Source organism: Dipodomys merriami, unplaced genomic scaffold (assembly GCF_024711535.1).
Source record: "Dipodomys merriami isolate MVZ:Mamm:240054 unplaced genomic scaffold, mDipMer1.0.p SCAF_159, whole genome shotgun sequence".
Classification (NCBI taxonomy): domain Eukaryota; kingdom Metazoa; phylum Chordata; class Mammalia; order Rodentia; family Heteromyidae; genus Dipodomys; species Dipodomys merriami.
Window position 1 is genome coordinate 2,139,766 of NW_027202926.1, and position 22,252 is coordinate 2,162,017.

The following is a 22,252-nucleotide window of genomic DNA, read 5'->3' on the forward strand; positions in this document are numbered from 1 at the left end:
TTTTTTCACTATTTAAATTGGTCCATTCATGATGAGAGATTGTGTTTGTGTTTTCTCAATTACATATACCTTGTTCCTTAGTTCTAGAGACAGACTGAGAGTGTTGGCAGAGAGGAGAATCCACAAAGATTGAATTCTGTTGAAGAGAGGGACTGGATGTCAGATTGGATAGGGGACAAGTGCAACTCCTCCAGCTCCACCACTGAGTGTCCCATAGTTTGACCTGGCCAATTGGCATGATGCTGTCTTTGTACCCATCAGTGTGGGGAGTTCAGGAAGACCATTGTGTCATGGAAAATGACTGTAGCTGAGGGAGTTGCGGAAGGAACTGACAGCCCACAGCTGAAGTAACAGGATCTCCCTTTGGGGTTCACAGCTAAGTTTACTTCCTCATGTAGAAATATCCAGTATCCAAGGGTATTACTTCCTTGGGGAGCCTACAATGAGGGGAGATAGTACAATTTCAGGCAATCTTGGGAGCAATTAGAGTACAATGAAGAAGAAAATGTGTGTCTCCTCTCTGAAATTCCAGAGGGTAAGAGTAACTGAGGAGAGGAAGCTGTCAGTCACTGCTGAGTTGGTAGGGTTGAGAAGGAAGGCACATTGGAGCTGGGAGTCACATGTGTAATCCTAACTATTTAAGATGCTGAGATTTGGATGATCATTATTCAGGGCCAGCCCAAGCCAAAAACTGGGTGACATCTCCTCTTAAGCTATCAATTAATATCAACTTCACTACAACAGGAAGCTTAAAATAGGTGAGTCCAGGCCCAGGCATGTACCTGGATAGGAAGCAAGACCATAACTAAAAAATGACCAGCACAAAATAGGCATATAGCTCACCTACCTAGCAAGTACAATACTCTGAGTTCTAACACGAGTACCATGAACAAGGTTAAGCATGGTGACCTCGGTGCCCCAGTGTGATTCACTGAGATTGCTGCAGCATCTGTTGCTCTGTAGGCTCCTGCCAAAGAGGAACAGTCCATCGACATCCCTCAATCTATGCCTACCAAGACAGCAAATGCTGAGCAGAACCCCTCACGATGGCCAAGGATGGAGGTTTAGTTGGAACTTTGGCCCCTCAAAGGGGAGGAGAGCAACGATCTGCAGGACCAGATGGACTCCTGAGTGAGAGAAGGGCAGAAGGAGGCAATGTTGAGGTTGGTACGGGGTTTGTGTTTAATGACTAATATGGCTTCAGTGGAAATGTTCTGACTTTGATTAACATGTTTTATGACATGTGAATCAAGGGAGAGCTAGGGCAGTGAGGGAAACACACTTGTGTAAATTTTCCATAGGTTGAAACTTACTCTAAAGTCTAAGTTGTTTTTGAAAACTGAAATGTGGAGAAGTTGATAAAAGAGCACAGCTGCCCAGTACTGGCACTGTTCTCTGTAGATTTACCTGCCCTATCCATCCCTCTACTGGTGGGTACTTGTCCCCAGGGTGCCTCATACCCCATCCCAGTGTGCTGCTCAATCCAGAACAGCTGCTGTTGGGCAGGGAGGATCAGGAAGCCCTGATGCACTCATGTGCCAACAGTGCCTCCTTCCCTTGGAGGCACAACACAATCCAGAGCTCTGCAGCACCCTATCATTGCTATGAATTGGAGTCTCCAACACTTGGGCTTTGCCTGCATTATTCCCCCACACCTCCAGACCAGCCTTTTGGGGACTTCTGAGACCTGGAGGATAAGAAAGGGAGGCCTGGAGGCAGCATCTCTTCCCATTGGAGCACTGAGTTTGCCACAAGGACCTAACAGGCTGAGAATCTTGGGAATGAACAATGCAGGGTGGCTAAACTTTGATACTCTCTGCTAACATGCCAGGCATTTACTGACATTTATATTCTAGCCCTCTGTGTCCACCAAACCATGGCCATTTGGTGTGTGTATATGTCTGATAAGTCAGAAAGTGATTGCTAGCAAACAAGAATGACCAGTGCTAATGGGTTCATATGGTTGACTGTACTGGCCCTTTATGAGAGATCTCTGGTAGATCTGAATGTGATGTTGCAGTTGACAATTCTTTCCATCAACCCATCCCTCTATTTATCATTCAATTCACATCCTACTCCCTACTTTTCCAGCTCTCTGACCAGCAGTCCAGGTTAACACTCAGTACTGTTCAGCCCCAATACTTTGACATCAAGTAGATGACCAGTGCAGTCCCATTTGGGGTTATTTTCCTCTTCTTGTCACTATAGGATGATACTGTAAGGAAGTGGCCAGTCCCCTCCTTGGTTTGCATACCCACACTGTCTGACCACAACAAATCAATTTCTATAAGCTCATAAGTTCTTAGTAAGTATGAAGGTGTCTTCTCAGAAATTGCATGCCATGTTTTAGGCTCCTGTCTTTATTCACCTGTAGTCTAGCATACCTTCCTTGGGCAGATTACTGAGTTTTTCTGAAACTTTGCCAGCAATTTGAGAAGAGTAAGGGTTGGACTCAGGTCTCAGCCTCCTACTTTCCTGATATCCAGGAGTCCTACACGTACAAGAGAGTATTCTGCCCTCACCTGGGATGTCCATGTTTAGCACATGATGGTATCGCATCAGGTCCCATAGCGGTCCACCTGGCTTTCAAATGCTTTTTTGTCCATTTTACTATGCTGTGTCCACCTATCCCTACCTGATTAAGGGTAGATCTTTAAGCTCATTGTGAGTTATTACTGAAGAAGGTGACTTGCTAGCAATTAAATGCTAATTCTACCACTAAAGAATCCTTATTTCCAGGAAAATGTTAAGATCATTGTAAACAATAATCTGGGGGAATGTGTGGAGGTGCAATGGTATGGGAGGATGAGGGTCAACTAGAGGAAAGACTAAGTAAATATGGATAGGTAAACACCATCTAACCAAATGGCATTTTGGAAGTGGAATCTTTGTAATGAATGTTGACAGTGGTAGAATTCTTGATGGCTCATTGTGTTTGGAAAGATAAAAATTGGTTTGAAGTCTCTGCAACATAAGCACGTGCAACTTAATATTATCAGTGTACACAACAAGTGCATGAGTACGTGAAGTTGTACACATACACACACATACACAAAGTTGGAATTGAAGAGATGTTATTAGTACAGACCTGGGACTAAAGGACCTGTGCTACAAGCAGCACAAGGTGACCTATACTATGACAGCTCTTGCTCATATTGTATGCTCACCGTAAGCCATACTTCCAGCCCTTCTTTTGCGATTATTTTGAAGGTGGGATCTCAAGACTTTTCTGCTTAGGCTGGTCTCAGAGCCACCATCCTCCAGATTTAAGCCTACCTATTAGCTAAGATCACAGGTATGAGCCACCAATCCTGGCCCACTGATTGTGTGTTTAAGTGGAAAATGGTTAACAGGGGGCTGGGAAGGTGGTTCAGTGGTAGAGTGCTTGCCTTGCATGCATGAGGCCCTGGGTTCGATTCCCCAGCACCACATAAGCAAAAAGAAAAAAAGCCGGAAGTGGCGCTGTGGCTCAAATGGTAGAGCACTAGCCTTGAGCTGAAGAGCTGAGGGACAGCCCCCAGGCCCAGAGTTCAGGCCCTACAACCGGACCAAAAAAAAAAGAAAGAAAAGAAAAGAAAAGAAAATGGTTAACAGCCTTGAATCAGTCATGTCATTCACACTCTTGGCAAAATTCAGGAACTCCTTTTATTGTCTTGCACATCCAGTCATTTGGAAAAGTGAAAAGCACAAGTCAGGAAAGACTCCCTAGTAACAAACAGATGTGTATGGAGCTAGCTGGGAAGATGGACCACCATGACAGTGTGCTGGCTAGAGACAGATGGCTCCAGTTAGACCAGATGGAGAGAACCAGATAAGGGCATGAATAGAATGTAATGGAAGAGAAAGATGTTAGAGCTATTGGCTGACTTTCAAAGGGCAGAAAAAAAAAGAAGTAATGAGACTAGGCATGGTGGTACATGCCTATGATCTGCATACAAAGGTAGCTTAGCCCAAAGTCTTACTTAGATTAGACCCTATCTCAAAAAAGAGAAGTTACTGAGAGAACAGAGTGGAACCACTATCACTGAGTTATCTGGACCTGAACATGTTGGCATATACCATTGAGAATATACTTCTATTGGCTAGCAGGACTAGGCTGTGGCTTCCCTACTATATGTTGGGAAAGAAAATGATGCTCTAAGATGGGAAAATTCAGTGGTCCTAGGGCCCTTCTCCTTTATCCACTCTCACTTGTCTGCCTTGAAGAACTGACTTAATATAAAGAACAAGGTTTAGTGAGATTTCTGATAAATGTTTACTTATAGTAGATCCTTTTCCCCCCAGGAGAGGCTGCTTAGTCAACCTGTGGATTAGCAGAACATTCCACACTCTTCAGATGCTTATGACCTGTCCAAGACTGTGCTCAAATGCCAGCCTCACTTAGGGTGATGTTCAGAACCTTGCAAGGCTTTCTGCTGAGGAACAGGTCCCCTGCCACTGTGTTCATCCTTCTTGCCTCTCTTGAAGGGTGGTGAGTCAGCCATACCTGTGCCCTCCAGCATTAGCTCGTGTGCTATGTGCACTGCGTGGAAGTAAAAAAGCAGTGGAAACTGTAGTGTCCTGTGGGCAATTTTCATGAAGATTTCATCTCTTGAGAAGGGAGACTCTACCCACTGCTTGTTTACCTGGAGCCCAGAAGCTCTGGGTCTGGTTTTCAGCACTGCCAGGGAAACACAGAAGGAAGTCATCATTTCGACCCATTCTCCCCTCCTCACCCTGCATGAGCATCTGGGAGCCTGTTGTTGGAATGGTAAATCCAGACACTTTCCTCTGAAACCAAAATGAAAACCTGGGACAAAATTAAAGTCAGTGTAAAGTGAATAAGCATGTATCGATTTATACACTATTACATGTAAAAACAAAAGAATGTTCACTTCCTTCATGCAGTCATTCGAAGTCATGTGTCAGACTCACTCAGCATGGCAATAATTTTGGGAACATCAAAGTCCTGGCTGCTTTGTCTCTTATAGTTATATCCACATGGTGAAATGTGATATCCAGCAGTAATAGCTTAGCCATTAGAACATGGGCTCTGTCTCAGGAACAAGTCACTTTTTGTAACTCAGAGAGGAAAAGAAACCCCAGACAGCCATTCTATGGCTGGCTCACTTCCATAAGATTAACAATTACTTGGCCTTATTTATGGCTCATTTTCTTGCATATGAAGAGTTCACACATGGGATCTGGCTTTAGAGGATAGAGTGCAGATAAAGGAAGTTAAAACAATAACCTCAAACACAAAGTAGACCTTTTCTAGTTCACATTTTTGGAGTCCATATGATTCTGAATGAGGTTATGTCTTTCTCATAATAGCTCAACCCATCTGTCCATTGGATCATGACTCTACACAATTCATAATTAGTGTCTACTAGCACATGTGTCACAGGATCTGGGGTTTGAGAGTAACCATCCTCATTGTTGACATTGGGGGATGAGGCTCCCTCTGTCTGCTTGCATCATGTTTCACATCTCAACACTCTCCTTCCTTTCAGGCCAATGAAATGATGCTCAGTGGTTGGAAGCTGACCTCACAGGAGACTTGTGGCAAAGGCCTGGTCTCCCAGGTTTCTGGCCAGGGAAGTCATGGTTCTAGTCATGGAGCTTGCTTCCTGTAATACAGTTGTTCATGTAGTTGTTTCTTTTACATGTTAGTTTTTAAAAAAATAAAACCTTGGGTTGGGAAGGTGGCCTAGTGGTAGAGTGCTTGCCTAGCATGCATGAAGCCCTGAGTTTGATTCTTCAGTAACCACATATCCAGAAAAAGCTGGAAGTGTTGCAGTGGCTCAAGTGTTAGTATGCTAGCTTTAAGCAAAAAATGCTTAGGGACAGTGCACAGGCACTGAGTTCAGGCCCCAGGAATTGCAAAAGTGAACAAATTGTCGATCAGCTTTTACCACTTCAGGCCATAAAAAAGGGTACCAAGGCTCAGGACTGTTGCTACAAGAGTTCATATCTTCCCACAAACAGAGGGATAAGGCTCCTGTCTCTCACTTTCCAGTACCCAGAAAACCCTAAAATGGTGAATGGATCAATAAAATGTGGTATACATGTATGAGGTTACACACATATATATATATGTATGTATGTATGTATGAGGTTACATACATATATATATATATGTATGTATGAGGTTACATACATATATATATATGTATGAGGTTACATACATGTATACCACATTTTATATACATATATGTATATAGATATAAATATATATACATATATATGTGTGTATATGTACATATATACATATATATAAATGTATGTATGAACACACACACACACACACACACACACACACACACACACAAACAGAGAGAAATCCCACTCATCCATCAGAGAGCATGATAGACTACCATTTGTAATAATGTGGAAAGACTGGGAAAGAATTATATTATGGGAAGTAATCCAGACCCAGAGAACACAAGCTGCATGGTTTCCCTTATTTGTGGCTGCTAGAATGTTCCAATAAACCCAAAAGCAAATACATTCAGTTGTATGCTAATAGTTACAGATGAATTAACTGAAGTATAGTAGACTCAATGAAGAGCAGAAATAGTGTGGTATTTTTTCCTCTAAAGAAATGTTTAATGGTCTGCCAAGAAAACAACAACTCTCAAAGTTTGTCTGGCAATCCATTCACTTGTTAATAACTTAGTAATTAAGGATGCTCTCACCAGAGTGGGCAAGAATAAACGTAGTAGTCACACACATTTTAGTGACTAAAATTCCAAAGCTTACTGACATCACAAATAAATGTATCATGTTTAAAATTTTAATCTATTTCTATTTCCTGACTTGCCACACCAAGAATTATTGTCTTACAAGGGAATATGAAAATAAAAACATCCATTTGTGGAAATGAACATGAGATTAGTTGTTCTTTCTTAGAAGTTTGTCTCAATGAAAACAAAGAATTAAAATTAAATGCTGAGGAAAATAAATGTTATTACTTCATTATACCATAAAAGAATGTAAACTGTGAGCAAGGTAAATATGACAGGCAAAAATAAGGCAAATAATAGAGTTTCAGTGAAGTAAATTTCTTTTTTCTCATTGCTATCTAAAACTCTCCATCTCTGTGTTCTTCTAGTACACAGCTGAGAATCTTGCAGACCTCTTAAGGACCAGAGCAGAATGGATAATCTCCACACAGGCCAGATGAACACAGTGAGTTGACAAGTACCCAAGGAGTGGGTGTTTCAATATGGAAAACTGTTGGAATAATTATTGTTTCCTCATAATCCAGACAAATGTTCACGCCAAGGTCCAAAAATGTCGAAGTCAGGCTTATAAAGGCCACAGGTGAAAAAGAAATAATCTAACATGGAAGTTAAATGTTTCAAACAGGAATGTGGTAATGCATGACTGTAATCCTAGAACTCTGGAATGTGAGGCAGGAGGATCTTCACTTTTAGTCCTGCTAGGCAATAAAGTCAGGTCCTGCCTTAGGAAGCTCAGGTTTCCTACTATCACTTGCCAAAGAATAACTACTTGCACTAGAAGCACCATCTGAAATTTCCATGGCACCCTCTCCATCTTCACATTCACTGCCTTTACTGGTTTCTTCTCTGTCACTGTCCATTTTCTAGTCAATCAACTGCAGTTCATCTCCCTTGGCCCTATCTTCTTTCTGTACACAAATTGTTCCTGCCAATAGTGCCAATCCCATTGTTTCTCTGTATTTTAAACAGTGTCCTATCTTCATCTGATTGATCATTTTCACTGGATCTCCATGGTATACTTGTGAGCTCAATTACTAGATGTGGTTGTTTCTTTGGTCTTGGAGATAATTCAATATTTCAATAATTCAATATTTCAGATGTCTTGAAATTCCTCTCCAAACTTGAGCCATGCTTCAGAGAGGGAAGCATCAGCTGTGCCCATTCTCCTAAGACTTGTTCTTCTGACCTGTGGTGGACTCTTTTGAAAAGGATGGGTACTCTATGTCCCACTTCCTTTTCCACTTGGATCTGCTGGTGCCATCACCAGAGACATAGTATCAGCCTATGAGAGAATAAGACAAAAACCAATAAAGGAATCACAAGGAAAGTATATGGTGTTCAGTGTGAAAATAGAAAATTCATAGTGAAGCAAAACTTATGCAGGTCAAAGCTCCATTTTCAGAGGCCATGAAGGTCAAGCCATCATACTAGTTCTTCATGTCTGTGTGTAACATATATCCTCATGCTCTTCTGTGGTCATGTAGATCATACAGACCACCAGGAGTCACTGGAAGTACAGGACACATTGGTGCAGGGGTGGAGGGGTTCTCCTGGAGGCCTTTTTTGGCACTGACAGGCCAGCGATGAGGGCAAGAAGGAGGCAGCAGTAGTTGCAGGGATTACTGCCAATTATTAGATATTAAATTATGTCTCCATTTAATGATGTGTCCCAGTTGAACAATTAATAAAGCATTAATTAATAATTACTGAATATCCCATTATTGTTTATCATATATGTACATATACACATATATATTTACATACTTTATAGAATGAGACAGATGTCTTATATAATTAAATTATGCATCATGTGTCACTACCTATTATTCGATATTTAATTATGTCTCCATGTAATTTTTTATTCTGGTAATGCTTAATAAAATATTAATAAAACTTAATATACTTCCTATAATTGTTGCATCTAATTTAATATAGAATGATTCACTAATTCAACCCTTTATCATTTATTGTAGTGACAATTATTCCACCTATGACATTTATTACATTTATGACATCCTATTACATAGCATATAGATTTGCATCCAAATTATACATCCTACCTGACACTGAGCACTTTCAAAGAAAAAGAAAACATGTCATGCTTAGCTTCTCACTCCAAGATTATACTTTTGGCAGTGCTGGGATCTAAATTCAGGGCCTAGAAGTTCATGAATGGGTGATAGTAAGCACAGCAGCCAATTCAGCTCCTAGCCAGTTGCCAGACCCTGAAATAGAGCCCCATCTGTTGACTCAATATTGTGCTTAGTGTAGCTATTCATTAAATTTTTTGTTTCATTCATCTATTTGCCATTTATTTTATTGACTGTTATTACACATGGAATATTTATTACATTTATTACAGAGGATATAGATTTGCCTGTGTATGAAACTTCACATCTGACATCCAGGACTTTCACAGAAAAGGAAAACATGTGTCGCTATGGGCTTTTTACTCCACAATTCAATTTTTGTGAGTGCTGGCATCTGAACTCACAGCCTACAAGGCCCAATTCATGAATGGGTGAGTGTCAGCATGCTAGCCTGGTGCATATTGAGCCCACAAGTAGTTTCCATCACCTGAGATCGAGCCCCAGGGTTTGAAAAATAAGAACAGATTAACATGCAGATGGTAGTGCACAAATAAATATAGATCTTTATAGAGTGCCAGAGATGTCTATACAATATTCAGTTATATATGCTACATTCCTACCAATTCTTGGGTACTTATTATGCCTCCATGTAATTAATATTGTTTTCATCCTTAATGAATTATTAATTAAATCAACCACTGTCCCAAAATAATTGCATCCATGTAATTAATAGTATTCTTTTAGTGTGCCAAAAATATTCATTAAACTCCATTGGCCTCCTAAAATCACTCTAACCTTGACATTCATAACCTTCCATCAGTATTCCTATGAATAGGAACGAGACTTTTAGGATCTCCCACCATTGGTAAGGGTCAGGACCGGGCTTCCCACCCAGGGCCTATGTTGCCATGTTGGCCTATGGCTTCCCTGATAGCCCGCCAGCCTTCAGCAATGCTAGGTTACTAACACTTTTCAACTGTGTCATTCAGACCCAGGAAGGTCACCTTGCAAAGAAAACAAATGTAAAACTTGCAGCCGTATGCAAGTTGCCGAGTTTTTTTTTTCTAGTGTTTTTTTTTTTTTTTTTTTTTTTTTTTCCTGTCAGCCTTTGGGGCCCAGGAACCCAGGTTTGGCTGTGGGTCCAGTGGCTGCACCCTAGCCTAGAGTGATTGAAGCTGAGGCAGAGTTGCTGCGACCTGAGTCCAAGCCCTGTGCTTGACAAAATAAAAATGCATACATATATACATACATACATACATACATACATACATACATACATACATACATACATACATATATGCATACATACATACATTAAAATATCTAAAATATTTTTTGAGGCTCCTTGGCTTGGAATTCATGCCATTTTTTTCTGCCAGGCCTGGGATTTGAACTCAGGGTCTGGGTAAATCTGCAGCATTGTGGGGGAAGGGGGAGGTCATCATGCTGGAAGACAAGAAAGTCAGGCCTGTCTCCAGAGCCTGAATTCAAGTCCTAGCACTCGTATACATTTTAAATACATGATTTATATTTACATACACATGTTTACTGCATATTGCAGTTAGTGTAGTTATTCATTTTATTTTGTTTTATTTATTATATATTTTAGTGAGTATGATTACACATATAATATTTTTTACATCCTATTACATAGGACATAGATTTGCCTGTGTATTAGACATCATTCCTGAGACCCCGGATTTTCACCAATTAGGAAAACAAGTGGGACAATTGGCTTCTTCCATCAGGATTAAGTTTTTGGCAGTTCTGTGATTTGAACTCTGGGCCTAGAAGGCCCACTTTATGAATGGGTCAATATTAGCACACCAGTCTGATGCAAGTGAAGTTATCGGGCAACTTTGAGGACCTGAGATCAAGCCCTAGGAGTGGCCACTATATAAACACATAGATGTGTAGATTTCAGTGTATGTGTGTATTTACGTATGTATATGCATCCATAAATGTATGCAGAGACAGATAGACATTTATGTAGATTCTAGTGTATAACTCTATATAAAGTGATGTCTATATCTTACTTTTATATATTCTACTACTACCAATTATTTGGTCTAAAATTATGCCTCCATTAATTAATCACAGTACAAAACTTAATAAATATTAAATTAATCAATGACCTGTTTTTATTGCATACAAACTTATAGAATGACTAGCTAATCAGTAATTCAATTAGTACATTTCAAACATCCTATTAGTGTTCCTATACATGGAACAATTTTCCTAGGATCTTCAGCAGTGTGTAGGTGCCAGTCCCAGAATCCAACTCAGGGCCTAGGTGTGTGAGTTGAGCTTCACTAACAGCCCACCAGCCTTCAGTCATGCAAGGTCACGTTCAATTTTCAAGCCAAGTCATTGAGACCCAGGATGGTCACAGTGCAAAGGAAACAAGGTAAAACAGTTATGTAAAACCTCCTGGTTTTTTCCTCCTAAATTTGTGTTGGTTTGATTTTTTTTACCAGTGCTGGGAGTTGAACTTGGGTCCTAGGATCCCTGGATCATCTGTGGGTGTAAAAGCTGCACCCCAGCCTAGAGTAATCATGGTTTAAGGCACAATAAAATGCTTCCTTGAGCAAAAAGAGCTCAGGGAAAATGTCTAGGTTCACAGTTCAAGCCTCAGGACCTGCAACACAAAAAAAGAGCCAGTAACTCCATGTGTCTGTGTATGAATGCACGTATTTCTATTGGTGAACATCCAGATTCTCTATGAAGAAAAGCACCCAGCTAGGAAATTTGCTTTGAATAGAATGATTTCATAGCACAGAGAGGGCTTTCAAAACAGTGCATGTGCCGGGGCTCCCCTCACTGTTCCCAGTGTAGCCTGAATGTTTCTGTGCACCCCAGGCTGCTGGAGGAAGTCTGCCTCATTGCTGGAACAGGCAGACAAAAAGCCTCACTCCTGTACAGCTTTGTAACAATTCATCTGGGGGCAATTGGTGAGGATGAATATGGGTGGGCTCTGAAGTCCAGGAGAAAAAGGTCTCTTTGTACCCCAAGGTCTTTCTCTCCCCAGTGCTGTGTTTTGACAGGAAGTTTTCATTTGTGCCACCTCCCATGGCAGGCCTGGGTGATGTCTCTGAGCTCTTCAGCTCAAGCTCTACCACTTGAGCTACAGCACTCCTTCAGGCTTTCTGGTGGTTCACTGGAGATAACTATCTCAAGGAATTTCCTGCCCAGGCTGGTTTGGAATGTGATCCTCAGCTCTCTGACTCCTGAGTAGCTAGGATGACAGGCACGAGTCAGCAGTGCTGGCTTCCACTTCAAGTTGCTAAGTGGTGAGTAGGAGATAATAGTCTCATGGGACCTTTTGTGTCCGGGATAGTTTTGAACCCAGATCCTCAGATCTCAGCTTCCTGAGTAGGCAGGATGACAGACCTCAGCTACAGATACCTAGGGTCCTTGGCTCTACATGATAGGGCACTAGCCATGAGCCCAATAGGGAAGGGTCAGTGCCTAGACCCTGAGTTCAACATTCACAACCGAGAAAAATAATCCAGGAGAAAACTCATTAGAGTTCAATACATACATAATTTTGGCCCTGACATGGGGACATATTTGAGCCTCAACTTTCTCATGTGCACAATCATCTTACTTGTGGAGCTCTTACAAGGACCAGATGAAAGAATGCACCCTGTGAAGGACTCAGCACAAAATACATCATGAAGTTCTCATCACATAGCTGTATCCCACAAGCTGTCATTAGAATTAGGGTGTTTTCATCAGTATCACCATTCTTTCAGAAACATGTCACAAACTGCACAAAGTTCACATCTAATGGTTTAAAGTGGTGGGGAGTTTTGTGTGTGGGGGGGGAGTTAGCCATGGGGATTGCACTCAAAGTTGGGGCTACTGTCCTAAGATCTTTAGCTCAAGGCTACAGCTCTAACACTTTGAGCCACAGCTCAGAGTTTCTCAGACTTCCTGCCAGGGCTGGGTTTTAAACCCACCAGTGTCAGATCTCAGACCCCGGGTATCTTAGATGACAGGAGTGAATGAGCCAGTAGCATCTGGTTCCATGGAGCTGGGTTGCAGTGGTTTATCTCTGGCTAAGTCAGGTTAGATGGAAGCTCTCAACACCAGACTGCCAGCTTGCTCTGTGGTGAGGTATTTGCAGTCCTATCCTTATATCATTGTGCTCAGAACATTCTTTTCTTTGGTGCCAGTCTTGGGTCTTGAGTAAGTGTCTAGACACAGTCCCTAAGCTTTTATGCTCAAAGCTAGTGCTCAACTGCTTGAGCGACAGCACGACTTCTGAATTTTTCTGTGCATGTGGTAGTGAGGAATAGAAACCAGGGCTTTGTATGTACTAGGGAGCACTCTACCACTGAGCCCCAGGAGTGACAAGTTTATAAACAAATAAATGTGTAGATTGGTAGATAGATAGATAGATAGATAGATAGATAGATAAATAGATAGATAGATAGATAGATAGATAGATGTATATGTATAAAACAAGAGTGATGCCTGTATATTATGAAATTGCATATATGATATTACTACTATTGGCAACTAAATTATTCCTTCCTTTTTTAAGTATCATGATTGAATACATAATAAAGTAGTAATTGAAAATTAGTTAATGTAGTATAATTGTGTATAATCTTATAATATGAAAATCATACACTAACTTCTAATTTAATTGTTGCTTTCATAACATTCCATTTGTACGGATGTATCATTGGAATGTATTTCTTTGAACCTCCCACCATTCATTAGTGGCAGTCCTGGGATTTGACCTCCAGGCCTAGGTTGCCAGTTTTGGCTATGGCTTCCCTAATAGCCCGCCAAACATCAGCAATGCAAGGTCATTTGCACTTTCTGGGCCTTGTCATTTAGACCCAGGATGGTTACAACACAAAGGAAAAAAATTAGTAAAACCACCTCCTTGAACTTCTCAGTTTTATCCTTCTCCTTATTTTTTTTTTTTTTTTTTGCCAGCCCCAGATTTGAACTCGGGTCCTAGGATCCCAGAGTCAGCTGTGGCAGAGGTGCCAAGACCTAAGTGCTTGGCCAAAAAAATAAAATAAAATAAAATAAAATAAAATAAAATAAAATAAAAAAATAAATAATAAGGCCCTGGCTTGGAATTTACACCATTTTTCTGGCAGGCCTGGGATTTTAACTCAGGGCCTGGGTAAATCTGTGGCATTGTCCTTGAAGATAAGAAATTCAAATCAGGTCCCGGGGCCTGAATTCAAGCCTCAGCACTGGAAAAAATAATATTCATATGTGAGATCTATTTACATACATGGGTTTACTGCATATGACGTTTACTACCCTTATTTATTTAGTATTGTTACACATATAACACTTCATTTATTACATCATATCACCTAGATTATATTTGCATATGGATTATACATTATACTGAGACCCAGGACTTTCACACAAAAGGAAAAAAAATGTGTCAAAGTTGGCTTCTTACTCCACGAATAAATATTTGGCCATGCTGGGATTTCAACTCATGGCCTACAATGCCCAATCCATAAATGGGGTCACAGTCTTAGCACACCAGCCTCCAGAAAACAGAGCTGCCAGGAAGTTCTGAAGACCTTTGATCAAGCCACAGTAGTGCCCAATATATACATTAATAGATATGTATATGTATATATGTGTGTGTGTGTATATATATGTATATAGATATAGATATATACTGAGAGGGAATGTGATGATATTAAATTATATATATATAATTATCGATTATTAGTTATTACATTATGCCACCATTTAATGAAGTATCATGGTTGAATACTTATATACACATTACTTAAAAATTAGTCAAAATCCTTCAATTAGGGGAATCATACCATGGTGCTAGAATGGAAGATATAAATCCAATAATATTTGTGTGGCATTCTAAAATAGAATCATGAATTAACTGCAAATTTAATTATTACTTTTATAATATTTCATTAGAATTCACACGAATTGGAATGAGTTTGTCAGGATCTCCCTCCATTTGTGGGTGGCAATCCTAGCAATCGAACTCCAGGGTAGTTTACATCGTATGTAAACCATTGGAATGACACAGTGAAGATTTCAGATTGTCATGGTTAAAAAAGAACAAGAAAAGAAAGCTAGGTGTCAGCGGCTTCTGCCTGTAATCCTAGCTCCTCAGGAGGCTCAGATGTAGAGAATGCCAACTTGAATTCAGCCAGGGCAGGAAAGTAGGCGACACTTATTTCTAAGAGATCACAGGGAAAAAAAAAAACATGAGTGGGATCATGACTCAAGTTGCAGAGTACTGCCCTTGAGCAAAAGGAACTCAGGGACAGGGCCTAGGTTCATAGTTCAACCCCAGACCTGCCCCCTGTCCAAAAAAAGGCAGCAGTAACTCCATGTCTCTGTGTATGGATGGATGATGGGCATTCAGCAGGATGTCCATGCTCAGCCCACCCAACTTGGGCAAGCTGGGACAAGCCCTCAGAGTTCCTAGGCTGTAGGAATGGTCGAAGGTTCTGGATCTATATTATCTATCCTTCTGTAGTATGTGAGCCTAGAACTGTGGGGCCTGGTGGCTCTCATTCATTCATCATTCCTCATTGCCGAGTCACAGACTGGTCCCAAATCTCGGCAAAGATATGAAATAGTCAGCGATTTCTATGCCAAATGGGGTAAGCCAATAAATCCCACCCTCATAACTCTTGTTACAATTCAGCCTTGGGCTGCGAATGTGGCTTAGCGGTAGAGTGCTTACCTAGCACGCACAAAGCTCTGGGTTCGATTTCTCAGTACCACAGAAACAGAGAAAGCCAAAAGTGGCACTGTGGCTAGCCTTGAGCAAAAGAAGCTCAGGAGCATGCCCAGACCCTGAGTTCAAGCCTGATGACCGGCAAAAAAAAAAAAAAAAGTGAGCCTGGTGAGACATATTCTTCTGGGACTCAAGTGGTAGAGTGCTAGCCTTGAATGAAAAAAACTGAGGGACAGAGCCCAGGACCTGAGTTCAAGCCCTAGTACCAAGATGCACCCACACACACAGGAAGGTGGTAATGATGAGCTGAGTCAGAACTGGGGGAAGTCCTGAGGCATAGTCATAGTAAACTCTCAAGCCAGATCATGTGGTTTCTCCCTAAGTCCTTCTTGGGCTGAGGGGTCTGGGCCAAGGCAGTAAGTTCCAGGGAACCCGCCCCTCCATCCATGCATGGGGCCACAGGACCAAGGAAAAGAACACTACAAATGCTCCTTTGTAGTTGGCCCATGATTGCAGACCTTCATTTGCCCCCAAACACTGGTGAGGAAAGAAGGGCTCTGAGTCCTGGAACTCCAGGTTGCTGCTAGAAGTAGCAGCTAGCTGGCTGTGGATTTGTAAGCACACAAATCTTTCATGAGCCCAACTCAATATCCCCTCCCCCGAGGTGTGCCTGACAGATTTGCACTCTTGTGATCCCTGCATGAGCGGGCATTACCTGCCGTGCCATCTTGCAGCTTTTGCCCCTCCTGGCCCAGATCTCAGCCTCCTGAATAGCTAGGAAAATGAGAGCTTGAGCTATCACTATCCTTCTTGGCAAAAGACAGAGTACCTCTCTACCAGCCTAGCACCCATCTACAGTTACCACTCCTACTCCACCCCTACTCCTCCAGGCTGCAGAGGAGTCATATCCTACCCTGAGGTCGAAGAAATATGATCAGGTTTGAGCTTTATGCTCTCCACATAGTCAGGGTCTTCTGGGAGCTGAAGTGTACTGTAGTTCAAGTGGTAGAGCACCAATCTTATGTAAACAAGCTAAAGGATACCACCTAGGCTCTGAGTTCAAGCCCCGGTAAATTCACAAACACACACACACACACACACACACACACACACACACACACACACACAAAGCACACACAAAAACATCCTTAGTAGGTCCCAATGTCTTATACCAGCAATCCTAGCTACGTAAGAAGCTGAGCTCTTAGGATGGCAGCTTGAAGCCAGCCCAGGCAGGAAAGTCTGTGAGACTCTTCTCTCCACTAAACTACTAAAAAAGATGAAAGGTGAGCTGTGGTTCAAGTGGTAGAGTGTTAGCTTTGAGCAAGGGAAGCTCAAGGACAGTGCCTAGGCCCTGAGTTCCAACTATAAGATTTTTTTAAGACACCCTTTGCCCCCACTCCACCCCCAATCAGGCCATAAATCCAGATTTTGGGCACCCTGGATCTCACTTCCACTCCTGCCACTTTCACAGCACTGCCACAAGGGTCGGTGTGGGGACAGCACTGGATTAAGAAGTGAACGTAGCATTACAAAGAATTCTAAGAGGGGGGACACAACCTGAAGAAAGCAACCAGGAACTGGGGCCTGCCCCAAACAGGCGTTACTCAAAGTCTAACTGAGCAAGCACAGGAGGAAAGGAAAGAAGAAAAACTTAGGAAAACGGAATGGCAGGGACAACAATGCATCTCTCTATACTTTCTCTTAATATAAATGGGCTGAATTCGCCAATTAAAAGAAAACAAACTGAGGACTGGATCAGAAAACAAGACCCATCCATCTGTTGCCTTCAGGAGACCCACCTCTCAGCCAAACATACAAACAAACTCAGAGTGAAGGGGTGGAAAAGGATCTACCAATCAAACGCCCCCAGTAAGAAAGCAGGTGTAGCTATCCTGATATCTGACAAAATAAACTTTTCATTAAAATCAGTACAGAAAGACAAGGACGGACACTACATATTAATAAAGGGAACAATCCAAGAGGAGGATATAACCATCATCAACTTATATGCCCCAAATATTGGTGCACCCAGATATGTCAAACAAATGCTCTCAAACTTACAGAATAAAATAGATCCCAATACGATAATACTAGGAGACTTTAACACACCACTCTCACCAAAGGACAGGTCTACCAACCAGAGTATTGGCAAAGAAGCCACCGAATTAAGAGAGGCCATACTCCAAGCGGAATTAACTGACATCTACTGAGTATTTCACCCTAAAACAACACAGTACACATTCTTCTCAGCAGCTCACGGAACTTTCTCCAAAATAGACCATATCATAGTTCATGCAAGGAACTTAAGCAAATACAAAGGGATCGACATAATCCCCTGTATCCTATCTGACCACAGTGGAATCAAGCTAGCTCTCAATAACAAAGCATACCGCAGAAATTTCTCTAATACATGGAAATTGAACAGCACACTCCTTTACAATGCCTGGATAACAGAAGAGATCAGAGAAGAAATAAAGCATTTCCTACAACTCAATGAAAATGAAAACACCTCACAAAGAAACTTGTGGGACACAGCAAAAGCAGTCCTGAGGGGCAAATTTATTGCCCTCAGTGCCCACATCAAGAGAATGGAGACCAACCAAGTAAATAATCTCATGTTGCAATTAAAACAGCTAGAAAAACAAGAAAAAATGGGACCTAAAGCTACTAGATGAAGCCAGATAACCAAATTAAAAGCAGAGATTAACCAATTAGAAAATCAGAAAACCATAACCAAAATAAACCAAACAAAAAGCTGGTTCTTTGAAAAAATAAACAAAATTGATGGCCCATTGGCTAGATTAATTAAAAAAAGAAGAGAGGAAACGCATATTAATAGGATTAGGGATGCCACGGGAAACATTACAACACGTACCCAAGATATCCAAACAATTCTAACAGACTACTTTCAAAAGCTATACTCTCTAAAGGAAGAAAATTGGGCAGAAATGGATGCATTTTTAGAGAAATACAAGTTGCCCAAACTGAGCAAAGAAGAAGTTAACCAATTAAATAAGCCAATATCCTATAATGAGATACAGGAAGCTATCAAAAGTCTTCCAACAAAAAAAAGCCCAGGACCAGATGGATTCACAGCAGAATTCTATAAGACCTTTAAATAAGAACTAATACCCATACTCCTCAAGCTCTTCAGAGAAATAGAGAAGGAAGGAGCTATCCCAAACTCATTCTACAAAGCCAATATCACACTCATCCCCAAACCAGGCAAAGACCCAACCAAAAAGGAGAACTACAGGCCAATCTCCTTGATGAACACAGATGCAAAGATCCTTAAAAGATTCTAGCTAACAGAATCCAGAAACACATAAAAAAAAAAATTCACTATGACCAGGTAGGCTTCATCCCAGAGACACAGGGATGGTTTAACATACGTAAGTCAATAAATGTAATTCAACATATCAACAGAGCCAAGGTCAAGAATCACATGATTATCGCCACAGATGCAGAAAAGGTCTTTGACAAAATTCAACATTCATTCATGCTAAAAGCTCTGGAGAAAATAGGAATAGAAGGAACATTTCTAAAAACAATAAAAGCCATTTATGACAGACCAATAGCCAATATTATACTTAATGGAGAAAAGCTACAACCAATTCTCCTAAAATCAGGAACAAGGCAAGGATGCCCACTTTCTCCACTCCTCTTCAATATAGTCCTAGAACCCTTAGCCAGGGCAATAAGGCAAGAAAAAGACATTAAAGGGATCCGCATAGGGAAAGAAGAAGTTAAACTATCCCTTTTTGCAGACCACATGATACTATACCTCCACGATCCCAAAAACTCCATCCCCAAACTCTTAGAAATCATAAATCACTTCGGCAAAATAGCAGGATACAAAATAAACCCACAAAAATCAGTTGCCTTCCTATACACTGATAATGTACAGGAAGAGAGGGAAATAAAGGGAGCAACCCCATTCACAATAACCTCCCAAAAAATAAAATATTTAGGAATTAACCTGACCAAAGATGTAAAAGAACTATTTAATGAGAACTATAAAAAGTTAAAGAAAGAAATTGCAGAAGACACTAGGAAATGGAAAGACCTCCCATGCTCCTGGATAGGCCGACTTAATATAGTAAAGATGGTAATACTTCCAAAACTAATATACAAATTCAACGCAATTCCTATTAAAATCCCAATGACGTACATCACTGAAATACAGAAAACAGTCCAAAAATTCATATGGAACAACAAAAGACCTAGAATAGCCAAAACAATTCTAGGGCATAAAGACAATATGGGAGGGCTATCCATGCCGAACTTCAAACTCTACTACAGAGGTATAATAACAAAGATAGCATGGTACTGGCACAAAAACAGACCCGAAGACCAATGGAACAGAATAGAAGATCCAGAAATAAATCCACAGGCCTACAGCCAGCTGATATTCGACAAAGGAGCCAAAGACATACAATGGAAGAAACACAGCCTCTTCAACCGCTGGTGCTGGGAAAACTGGGCAGCCACATGCAGAAAACTAAAAGTGGACCCCAGCCTATCACCATGCACCAACATCAACTCAAAATGGATTAAAGACCTTAACATTAAACCTGAATCTCTGAAACTACTGCAGGACAGAGTAGGAGAGACACTTGAACTAAAAGGCACAGCAAGGAACTTCCTGAACAGAGTCCCAGGGTCACAACAAGTTGGAGAGAGACTCGACAAATGGGACTACCTTAAAATAAAAAGCTTCTGCACAGATAAAGCTATTGCAACCAAGCTAGAAAGACAACCAACTAATTGGGAAAAAATATTTACCAGCAATATATCAGACAAGGGGTTAACACCCTGTATATACAGGGAACTCAAGAAACTAATCCCTCCCAAACCTAACAAACCAATTACTAAATGGGCAAGGGAACTAAAGAGGGACTTCTCAAATGAAGAAATAAAAATGGCAAAGAAACACATGAGGAAATGTTCATCATCCCTGGTGGTGAAGGAAATGCAAATAAAGACAACCCTGAGATACCACCTTACCCCAGTCAGAATGTCCCACATCCACAAATCAGCCAACGACAAATGCTGGAGGGGATGTGGAGAACGAGGAACGCTATTACACTGCTGGTGGGAATGTACACTTATACAACCACTTTGGAAAGCAGTCTGGAGTGTCCTTAGAAAGCTAAAGTTTGACCTCCCTTACGACCCAGTCATACCACTTCTAGGCATCTACCCTGAACAACAGGAACCAATATACAAGGACACGTGCACCTCCATGTTTATTGCAGCACTGTTCACAATAGCTAGGATATGGAAACAACCTAGATGCCCCACCACAGATGAATGGATCCAAAAATTGTGGTATCTATACACAATGGAATATTATGCAGCCATTAGAAATGACAAAATAATGGCATTTGCAGGGAAATGGATGGAGCTAGAAGGAATCATGTTGAGCGAGGTAAGCCAAGAACGAAGAGACAAACAGTACATGGTCTCCCTGATAAGTGGATGCTAAATCCAAAATGTTAGGTGATATGACAAAACTAACAGGACTTAAGAAACAAAGAAGTCCCACTCATCTGGTTGAACCACTACCAAATATCCCCATGCTGCTGATCACATATATGGTATATAACATGTGAGCACCGTTATATATTACAGACTGTGATAGACAATTTGCTCCAGGAAAGTTAGAATGAACTTGTGACTTTAAATGAGCATCATTATTCCACAATACTGTGAATTTCCGGAAATTATGTAATCACTTAATCACAATCAAAAAAAAAAAAGAACCTCGGGGAAGGGAGGGAGGGAGGGGATGGTAGGGGGAAAATAATGGGGGAGGTAACAATGTTCAAGAGGAAGTGTACTCATTACCTCACTCATGTAACTGTAACCCTCTGTATAGTATCTTTACAATAATTTTTTTTTTTTAAAAGAAGTGAACGTACAACAAGGGGGACATAGCCAGGTCAAGGCTAATGACCCAGAACATTGAGGTATTGGCCATACTAGTCTCTCATGCCCCAGTTCCCTGGACCTAGAATCTAAATGTGTGCATCTGTATTCTGGGCATCCAGAATTCTCTAGAAGGACCTGAGCAGCCAAGCTGTGGGGAGGGGGTGGGGAATAGACTTTCCTGTGACAAGGTATGTTGATATTTCCTAGACACTGATGGATACTTCCAAGCCACCTTGGCCTCACCTCACATGTAGCCCCGGATCCTCCTTGCTTGGATGGCCTTCAATCAGCTATCAAGCTCGAGTTGGCCAGAGCCACCGGAAAACTTCCATCCCCCACACTACTGCCAGCGTGCAGGGAGGGACGTGCAGCCAGAGACCCAGCTGAGGAAAAGGCAAGACATCGCATGACTGAGGCCTCCCAGAGGCAGGAGAGACCCTATGCTAGCTGGCCATGCTGATCCAGAATCCAGAATCCCCTGGAGGTGCCCAAAGATTTGGACAGGCCAGACTTGGGCCCCAAAGAAAAACTGGAATGCAGGCCTCTGGCAATTTAGGACTCATTGTAGACCCTGATAGGGGGCTAAAGGGCAAGGTCAGTGTGGAGGAGGGGCACCATCCAAGGTCAGATAGAGGCAGACAGGCACCCAGGAAGGAGACAGAGAGAGATGAAGGAAAAATACACACACACACACACACACACACAGCCCAAGGCCTCAGCAGTCCCTGAGCACCCTGAACATCCCACACCCAAGAAGATGGCACTACCATCCTCAGACCAAGTGTAGACAAAAC

The 22,252-nt window shown here is 41.5% G+C and overlaps 1 pseudogene; it reads left to right on the top strand.

The window, feature by feature from the left end:
* Positions 1–22,252, top strand: part of LOC138827627 (chromodomain Y-like protein) — a 105,102-nt pseudogene that overhangs the window by 8,137 nt on the left and 74,713 nt on the right.